This window comes from Hemiscyllium ocellatum, unplaced genomic scaffold, assembly GCF_020745735.1.
Source record: "Hemiscyllium ocellatum isolate sHemOce1 unplaced genomic scaffold, sHemOce1.pat.X.cur. R, whole genome shotgun sequence".
NCBI lineage: Eukaryota > Metazoa > Chordata > Chondrichthyes > Orectolobiformes > Hemiscylliidae > Hemiscyllium > Hemiscyllium ocellatum.
This window is the reverse complement of record NW_026867602.1, coordinates 275,472-285,122: the sequence shown is the minus strand read 5'-3', so window position 1 is coordinate 285,122 and position 9,651 is coordinate 275,472. Positions and strand designations below refer to the sequence as shown.

Sequence of the window (9,651 nt, the reverse complement as noted above, 5' to 3'; positions counted from 1 at the left end):
GTGAAGAAGGAATATGGTGTACTGGCTTTTATTGGGAGAGGAATTGAGTTCCGGAGTCCTGAGGTCATGTTGCAGTTGTCTAAGACTCTGGTGTGGCCGCATCTGGAGTATTGTGCACAGTTTTGGTCGCCATACTATAGGAAGGATGTGGAGGCACTGGAACGGGTGCAGAGGAGGTTTACCAGGATGTTGCCTGGTATGGTAGGAAGATCGTATGAGGAAAGGCTGAGGCACTTGGGGCTGTTCTCATTGGAGAAAAGAAGGTTTAGGGGTGACTTGATAGAGGTGTACAAGATGATTCGGGGTTTAGATAGGGTTGACCATGAGAACCTCGTATGGAGTCAGCTATTACGAGGGGGCATAGCTTTAAATTAAGGGGAGGTAGGTATAGGACAGATGCTAGGGGTAGATTCTTTACTCAGCGAGTCGTGAGTTCATGGAATGCCCTGCCAGTAGCAGTGGTGGGCTCTCCCTCTTTATGGTCATTTAAGCGGGCATTGGATAGGCATATGGAGGAAAGTGGGCTTGGATCAGCACAACATTGAGGGCCAAAGGGCCTGTACTGCGCTGTATTTTTCTATGTTCGATGTTCTGTGTGCAGTTGAGAGAGAAGATAAGGCAGGGCCTTCAGCGATGTGAGGATCTTACAATGTCCTCTTTGGGTAGTTGACTCTGGTCAAAATCAGTGTTCCCCCTCGTTTATTCTGTCCCACGCGAATGCTCCCTCTGATGCTACCCAGTCAAGAGCTAAAAGGGGACTCAACAGTTGGCTTGGGTCTTTCACCATCTCATTAAAGCCAAACAAACTGCAGCTTCTGCAGGGGAACGGGAAGTCTGGATGGCCCGGAGTTTAAGAAATACCGAGCGGGGTCCTCGCGACCCCACATAGCTGACTGAGATTGCCGGGACCGATCAGCTTGGACGTCCCGGGCAAAACTGCCACCCCCTCCTCAGCAATTTGTGGCCGAGGGATAAGATGAGGGCTGTCGTGGACCCTCGCAGGAACCCGATTGTCTGAAACACGGTCAAAGCACACGGCAAGGAGGGGGGCAACTTACAAAATAAAAAGTCCCCTTTTCACTCCCACGGTGTTCGGATTCCAGCCGGGGATCGACGGACTCTGGCTTTAAGCTCTGGGAGGCGAGAGGAGTCTAGGAGATTTACTTGATGGGGAGCTCATAGAGATGTACAGCATAGAAACAGACCCTTCGGTCCAACTTGTCCAGATATCCCAACCCAATCTAGTCCCAGCTGCCAGCACCCGGCCCATATCCCTCCAAACCCTTCCTATCCATGTCCCCCCCGATCCTTTTAAATGTTGTCATTGTACCAGCCCCCACCACTTCCTCTGGCAGCTCATTCCATACCCATACCACCCTCTGAGTGAAAAGGTTACCCGAGGTCTCTTATATCTTTCCCCTCTCACCCTAAACCTATGCCCTCTAGTTCTGGGCTCCCCCACCCCAGGGGGGAAAAAAAATTGCCTATTTACCCTAGCTCTTCATAATTTTGTAAACCTCTATAAGGTCACCCCTCAGCCTCCGACGCTCCAGGGAAAACAGCCCCAGCCTGTTCAGCCTCTCCCTGTAGCTCAAATCCTCCAACCCTGGCAACATCCTTGTCAATCTTTTCTGAACCCTTTCCAAGTTTCACAACATCTTTCCAATAGGAAGGAGACCAGAATTGCACGCAATATTCCGACAGTGGCCTAACCAATGTCCTGTACAGCCGCAACATGACCCTCCCGACTCCTGTACTCAATACTCTGACCAATAAAGGAAAGCATACCAAACGCTGCCTTCACTATCCTATCTACCTGTGACTCCACTTTCAAGGAGCTATGAACCTGCACTCCAAGGTCTCTTTGTTCAGCAACACTCCCCAGGACCTTACCATTAAGTGGATAAGCCCTGCTAAGATTTGCTTTCCCAAAATGCAGCCCCTCGCATTGATCTGAATTAAACTCCGTCTGCCACGGTGTCTTTCGAAAAGCTGACTCGGAGGTACGAGCGATCTGGGAGGGGAGCTCTTTCGTTATTTTCAAGTTAGGGATGGTACACAGTAAAAGACTACGTTGACCGAGAGTCGGATATGGAAAACGGTTGTGTCTGTGAGCCTCTTCTCTGTCGGCGCGCGCGTTGAGGTGGGGGCCGCGTTTCGAGGAGCCTTGAGCGGCTCCGAGTGACCCGAAGTCACGAACGGAGGGTGGAGATCCCGTCAGGAAGAGTTCGATTTGGAACACGACGCGACCGAAGGGGCTCCACAGGGGCCCGTTTGGCAAGGGAGCGGCTTGCAAAAGACAGGAGCGTTCCCCCAGTAAGCCCACCCCACCCATGTTGGCCCCCTTGCTCACTGCTGGTGATCAGGCCACAGGCTTTGTGGGTCTCGGGGCGTCATCCCGAGAGTTTTGGGAACCGAGGATATGGTGGATCCGTTCTCTCCCCTCCTCCTCTTCGGACTCGCGTGGGAAGAAACTGTTTTAATATTCCTTCATTACATGCAAGGATGAGCTGGGCACTAGGGAATCCTCCGGGAATCTCGGGGTGACGTAACTTGGGTTCAATCCCAGCCTCGGGGGCGACTGTCTGGGTGGAGTTTGCACATTCTCTTCCTCCCCCCACCAACGTCTGCGTGGGTTTTCTCCGACAAACACAAAGATGTGCACGCCAGGGGAACGGGCGTTTATGGAGCACAGCCTGTGGGGATTTCCTCATGAGTGAGGCGCATCAGAAAAACCAAACTCTTTCACAGAACGTGGGGTCCTTTCTGTATCACAGACACAGACATATCAGCAATATTGCTCAGGGCTTTTGTGCAGTCAGGAGGGCTGGGGTCTGGCAGTTCGGGGGGGGGGGGTCTCTCGGGGGCAAGGAAGAATCCAGAACAAATACAGCATTGCCAACTGATGCTCCCGGTGATCCAACTGATGATCAGATAGCATTAACTCAATTGAACGTAACTCAATTTATCGTGGTTCAATTTTAAAATTATTCATTGAATTGTAGTTCTTTTCTCTCTCTCTCTCCCCCTCTCGGTGGTTTGTGGAATAATAGTTTGCTTCCTGTTATGGTGATTATGTTAGAAGGTTGTTCGACTGAGATTTTGTAAAAAGATTTAAAATCAGTTATTGGGGTGGAACTCAAGGGATGATCATCTTAGACCGAGAGACCCCCTTAGTAGTCAGAAAGAAATTGAGGAACAGATTTGTAAGGAGATTTCTGCTATCTGTACGAATAATAGGGTGGTTATGGTCGGGGATTTTAACTTTCTAAACATAGACTGGGACTGCCATGGTGTTCAGGGTTTAAATGGAGAGGAATTTGTTAAGTGTGTACAAGATAATTTTCTGATTCAGTGTGTGGATGTACCTAGTAGAGAAGGTGCCAAAACCTGACCTACTCTTGGGAAATAAGGCAGGGCAGGTGACTGAGGTGTCAGTGGGGGAGCACTCTGGGGCCAGCGACCATAATTCGATTAGATTTAAAATAGTGATGGAAAAGGATAGACCAGATCTAAAAGTTGAAGTTCTAAATTGGAGGAGGGCTAATTTTGCCGGGATTAGGCACGAACTTTCAAAAGGTGAATTGGGGGCAGATGTTCGCAGGTAAAGGGACGGCTGGAAAATAGGAAGCCTTCAGAAATGAGATAACAAGAATCCAGAGAAAGTATATTCCTGTCAGGGTGAAAGGAAATGCTGGATGACTAAAGAAATTGAGGCTATGGTTAAGAAAAAGAAGGAAGCATATGTCAGGTATAGACAGGATAGATCGAGTGAATCCTTAGAAGAGTATAAAGGCAGTGGGAGTATATTTAAGAGGGAAATCAGGAGGGCAAAAAGGGGACATGAGATAGCTTTGGGAAATGGAATTAAGGAGAATCAGGCCCCTCAAAGATCAGCAAGGCAGCCTTTGTGTGGAGCCGTAGGAGATACTAAATGAGTATTTTGCATCAGTGTTTACTGTGGAAAAGGATATGGAAGATACAGACTGTAGGGAAATAGATGGTGACATCTTACAGAATGCCTGGAAATAAATGGTGACATGTCTATATTAGAGAAGCCAGGGAACTATAGACCGGTGAGAGCCTGACCTCGGTGGTGGGCAAGTTGTTGGAGGGAATCCTGAGGGACAGGGTGTACATGTATTTGGAAAGGCAAGGACTGATTCGGGATAGTCAGCATAGCTTTACGCTTGAGTAATCATGTCTCACAAACTTGATTTGAGTTTTTTGAGGAAGTAACAAAGAGGATTGATGAGGGCAGAGCAGAAGATGTGATCTATATGGACTTCAGTAAGGTGTTTGACAAGGTTCCCCATGGGAGACTAGTCAGCAAGGTTAGATCTCATGGAATACAGAGAGAACTAGCCATTTGGATACAGAACTGGCTCAAAGGTAGAAGACAGAGGGTGGTGGTGGAGGGTTGTTTTTCAGACTGGAGGCCTGTGACCAGTGGAGTGCCACAAGGATCAGTGCTGGGCCCTCTACTTTTCGTCATTTATATAAATGATTTGGATGTGAGCCTAAGAGGTACAGTCAGTAAGTTTGCAGATGACACCAAAATTGGAGGTGTAGTGGACAGCGAAGAGGGTTAATTCACTAAGGGAGAAGGCGTTGAGCACTCTGGACCTCATCTGAGTGTCTGAGCTGGGGAGGTGACATTGGGGCTGGACAGGACCTTGGTGAGGTCTCTCTTGCTCCCAGTGCTGGTCGCCCTGTTACAGGGAGGAGATTCCTGACGAAGGGCTTATGCCCGAAACGTCGACTCTCCTGCTCCTCGGATGCGGTGTTTTTTCCAGCGCCGTGCTTTCCAGACTCTGTGACTCACCAGCATCTGCAGCCCTCCCTTTCCCCTCCAAGGGTAGTATTAAGCCAGAAAGCGGCTCAGGAGAGGTTGACCAGGGTGTTGCCGGGAACGGGAGGTGTGTGTTGATAAGGCGAGGCTGGGGCTGTTTTCCCTGGAGCGTCAGAGGCTGAGGGGTTTACCAAATTCTGAGGGACATGGACTAAGCAAATGCCAGAGCCTTTCTACACCCCCTAAAGGTGGTCTCTCTCTCTCTCTCGGCAGATTTTTAAGGTGAGACGAGAGAGATTTATAGGGAAGGTCCAGGGAGGGGTATGGAGCCAGGAGCAGGGCCGGAGTGGGCCGCGTTTAATCTGGGTTTAGGGGCAGCACGGACTGGCTGGGCTGAACGGTCTGTTTCTGCGCTGGATGACTCTGTAGCTGAGGAACCCAGCCGTGAGAAAGGGGAAGCCTGAGCGAGAGACAACCCCGTTTAAAAGGGGAACTGCCCGGCCAGACCGCCCCAGCAAGGGGAAGTCCTTACTCCAGGCCATGACAGCCCACCCTTGTCGGGGTAGGGAAGGTCCCCTCCCTTCTTCCCTCTTCGAGGGGAAGGCAGCAGGGTGACAGGAATTCCACTTAAAGGGATTGGCTCAAAGTCTGTGGACATTACAATTTAGCACGGCCAATCCACCCTAACCTGCACATCCCTGGGCACTACGGGGACAATTTAGCACGGCCAATCCACCCTAACCCGCACATCCTTGGGCACTACGGGGACAATTTAGCACGGCCAATCCCACCCTAACCTGCACATCCCTGGGCACTACCGGGACAATTTAGCACGGCCAATCCACCCTAACCTGCACATCCCTGGGCACTACGGGGACAATTTAGCACGGCCAATCCACCCTAACCCGCACATCCTTGGGCACTACGGGGACAATTTAGCACGGCCAATCCCACCCTAACCTGCACATCCCTGGGCACTACCGGGACAATTTAGCACGGCCAACCCACCCTAACCTGCACATCCCTGGGCACTACGGGGACAATTTAGCACGGCCAATCCGCCCTAACCTGCACATCCCTGGGCACTACGGGGACAATTTAGCACAGCCAATCCACCCTAACCTGCACATCCCTGGGCACTACGGGGACAATTTAGCATGGCCAATCCACACTAACCTGCACATCCCTGGGCACTACGGGGGACAATTTAGCACGGCCAATCCCACCCTAACCTGCACATCCCTGGGCACTACGGGGACAATTTAGCACGGCCAATCCCACCCTAACCTGCACATCGCTGGGCACTGTGGGTGGAAACCGGAGCACCCGGAGGAAACCCACGCAGACCCGGGCAGAATGTGCAAACTCCATGCAGACAGTCGCCCGAGGGGGGGGAGAATCGAACCCGGGACCCTGGCGCCGTGAGGCAGCGGTGCTGACCACTCAGCCAAAAGGAATCTGTACTAATTTCTTATTTTAAACTTCAATTAAACGCCATAATCAAGCATAAATGTTAGCTTATAAAGCTCATTAAAGCATTGAGGCATCTGTGTCTGATCTGTAGAAAACGTTTTCATTTCGGGCAAGGGCAGAGGGAGGACGGCAGAGGGGGGAGGAGGGCAGAGGGTGAATACCAACGATAGCTGACAGCCCATGTGAACTGTTGGTTACTGTGAAAGTTTATTGCAGCCGTAGCCTATGTGTACACAAGACCGGTGCGTCTGGGTTCTGTTCCCCAACTCCCCTCCCACCCCCCCACTCCACGCAGCCTGGGAAACACCACGACCATCCTCCCTCCCTCCCTGCCCAGAGCCGGGGGAGGGGGAGAGGGGGGGTGGGGTCAGCCCGCTGTCTTTTTCATGGTGGGTAACAGCCAACAGAATAGGAGCATCTCCCCCGCAACCCACACACACACACTCACAAACACAAGGGTGACAGATAGGGAGTGGACACAGCAGGTGGTGGGTGGGGGGAGGGTCCAAGACACAGTTATACACAGAACAAAAAATATGCACACACACACGGACGTTCCCCCAAACCCCACACGGGCTTCCTCCCACCGCACACCCCTCCCTCCCTCCGATCCCGCACGGGGAGAGAAATAAAAGCAACTACAGCCGATGGGGGAGGGGGACACACGCTACGACACCACGACTGGAGGAACGAGACAAAGGAATCCTTTGGCTCAGGGGGCGAGTCAAGGAGAAAGGGGGGGTGCCCCCATTCTTCAACAGACTCATCTCTCCCCCCACCGCCCCCCCCCCAAGTTCCACCAAAATTCAGCCCCCGGGAGACTCCAAACAGACAGAGAGAGACGGGGGGGGGGCGGGCAGAGGCTACACACGACACGTTTAAATTAAACGACGCAAGGTCAAGGGCGATCAGGGATTCTAACGCGTTCTCTCTCTCTCTCACACACACACACTCACGCCTGGAGAGGGTGGGGAGACTGGGATGGGGAGGGGGAATACAAGATCGCGCCTGGCGTGTCTCCCCCCCCCCACCTGAAGGTGCTCAGACATGCAGACCAGAGGTGGGGGGGTTTCCAGGGAGATTGAGGGAACCGCGCGGAACTCAGCACACACCCCCCTTCCCTTCCCCTCCGAAACGCGCGGACGCTCAGGTTAGGACTGACACGCCCCACAGGAAAGCAGCATCCCACAGCCCGCTCCCACCACCAGGATTCCCCCCTCCCCCTCCCCCCCCACACTCCGGCTTTCAGCGGATGGTGTAACGGACGTAGGGGACCTCGACATCTTCGTCGTTCTCATCGTTGCAGCACAGCTCGAACACCAGCGCCTTGACGTGTTTGCCAATCTTCTTCTTGGAGACTTTGGCAACAATCTCGGTCATCCTGCAACCAGGGGGGAGGCAAAAGGAGAGGCCGCTGCTGAGACACAGAGAGGAGAGACGCAGAGGGGGGGGAGAGAGAGACGCAGAGGGGGGAGAGAGAGACGCAGAGGGGGGAGAGAGAGAGAGACGCAGAGGGGGGAGAGAGAGACGCGGGGGGGGAGAGAGAGAGACGCGGGGGGGGAGAGAGAGAGACGCAGAGGGGGGAGAGAGAGAGAGAGACGCGGGGGGGGGAGAGAGAGAGAGAGCGGGGGGGGGGGAGAGAGAGAGACGCAGAGGGGGGAGAGAGAGAGACGCAGAGGGGGGAGAGAGAGAGACGCAGAGGGGGGAGAGAGAGAGACGCAGAGGGGGGAGAGAGAGAGAGAGAGAGGGACACGCCGAGGGGGGAGAGAGAGAGGGACGGGGGGGAGAGAGAGAGGGACACGCCGAGGGGGGAGAGAGAGAGGGACACGCCGAGGGGGGAAGAGAGAGAGAGAGACACGCCGAGGCGGGGGAGAGAGACACACCGAGGCGGGGGAAACAGACACGCCGAGGGGGGAAAGTGGGAGAGAGAGAGAGAGACGCCGAGGGGGGAGGGGCGAAAGAGAGAGAGACACGCCCGGGGGTGGGGGGGGGGGGGGGGAGACACACGCCCGGGGGGGGGGGAACATGCCGAGGGGGCAGAAGGAGCGAGAGACATGCTGAGAGGTAGGGTGTGGGAGAGAGAGCACGTGAGAGGAGGTGGGCCGCAAATGACAGATGGAGGACAATGGGCAGACCCATCCCCCCGGGGGGGAGAAACAGGGGTCTTACTTCCATAGGGGGGAATAGAGGAGTTAAAATAGGGGGGTGGGGTGACTCACTCCCATGGGGAGGAAGGTAGGGGTTGTTCCTGTGGGGAGAGCCAGGTGAGAGGTACATGCTTGTGCAGGGAGAACACAGAGTGCCCGGAGCGACGTGGTGTGGATGGGGAGATGGGCGCGAGGGCAGGAAAGTCAGACACTACGTACGGTTGCTCGATTCTCTCCTTCAGCTTTGATGCTGGCATGAAGAACGAGTATAGCATCGAGACCCCCTGGGACAGCATAGTAATCTCCAGCTTGTGGTCGTTCTGTTAGAGGGAGGGAGGGAGAGAGAGAGAGAGAGAGAGAGTGAGAGTGAGTGTGTGTGTGAGAGAGAGACAGAGAGAGAGAGACAGACAGAGACAGAGAGAGAGAGAGAGAGAGAGACAGAGAGAGAGAGACAGACAGAGACAGAGAGAGAGAGAGAGAGACAGAGAGAGAGAGACAGACAGAGACAGAGAGAGAGAGAGAGAGACAGAGAGAGACAGACAGACAGAGACAGAGAGAGAGAGAACAGGACTGAGTATAGCATCGAGACCCCCGGGCCAGCACCGTAATCTCCAGCTGGTGACCACTCTGTTAGCTGGGGGGGGGGGGGGGGTGTTACACCACACCCGGAGCTGACCCGCGGGGGAACACACATCCTGGGGGAATAGCACCACAACTCCACCAGACACCCCCACCACAACATCCCCCTCACACTGACAATACCAATCACTGCACCCATCACTGCAAATGCCAGGCATCTGAAAACACGAGGCCATTCAGCCCCTCCTCCTCCAGCCTGTTACACAGGGACAGGAGGCCATTCAGCCCTCCTCCTCCAGCCTGTTACACAGGGACAGGAGGCCATTCAGCCCCTCCTCCTCCAGCCTGTTACACAGGGACAGCAGGCCATTCAGCCCCTCCTCCTCCAGCCTGTTACACAGGGACAGCAGGCCATTCAGAGGAGAAAGTTAGAAGGAGAGAGGGAGGGGTGGGAGACAGAGAAGGAGAGAAGGAGGGGGGGGCTGGAGATGGAGGGAGGGGTGATTCTCAGACCCCCCCCCACCCACCCAGATTTGTCAGAGGATGTCTCCAGAGCTCCACATCAAAAAGAAAAGATCAGAGATCGCTGGAGAAACTCAGAGGGTCTAGCAGCATTGGGGGAGGGTGGGAGAAGGGGGAGAAGGAAGGGGGGAGGGGGAG

The 9,651-nt window shown here is 54.1% G+C and overlaps 1 long non-coding RNA gene across 1 annotated transcript; it reads right to left on the bottom strand.

The window, feature by feature from the left end:
* Window positions 1-6,448: 6,448 nt before the first annotated feature.
* LOC132809040 (uncharacterized) lies at window positions 6,449-8,729 on the bottom strand. Its single transcript, XR_009642180.1, has 2 exons — window positions 8,632-8,729; window positions 6,449-7,646 (listed from the first exon to the last, which is right to left on the bottom strand). It is a non-coding gene; the product is annotated as an uncharacterized LOC132809040 (long non-coding RNA).
* Between the last annotated feature and the right edge of the window lie 922 nt (window positions 8,730-9,651).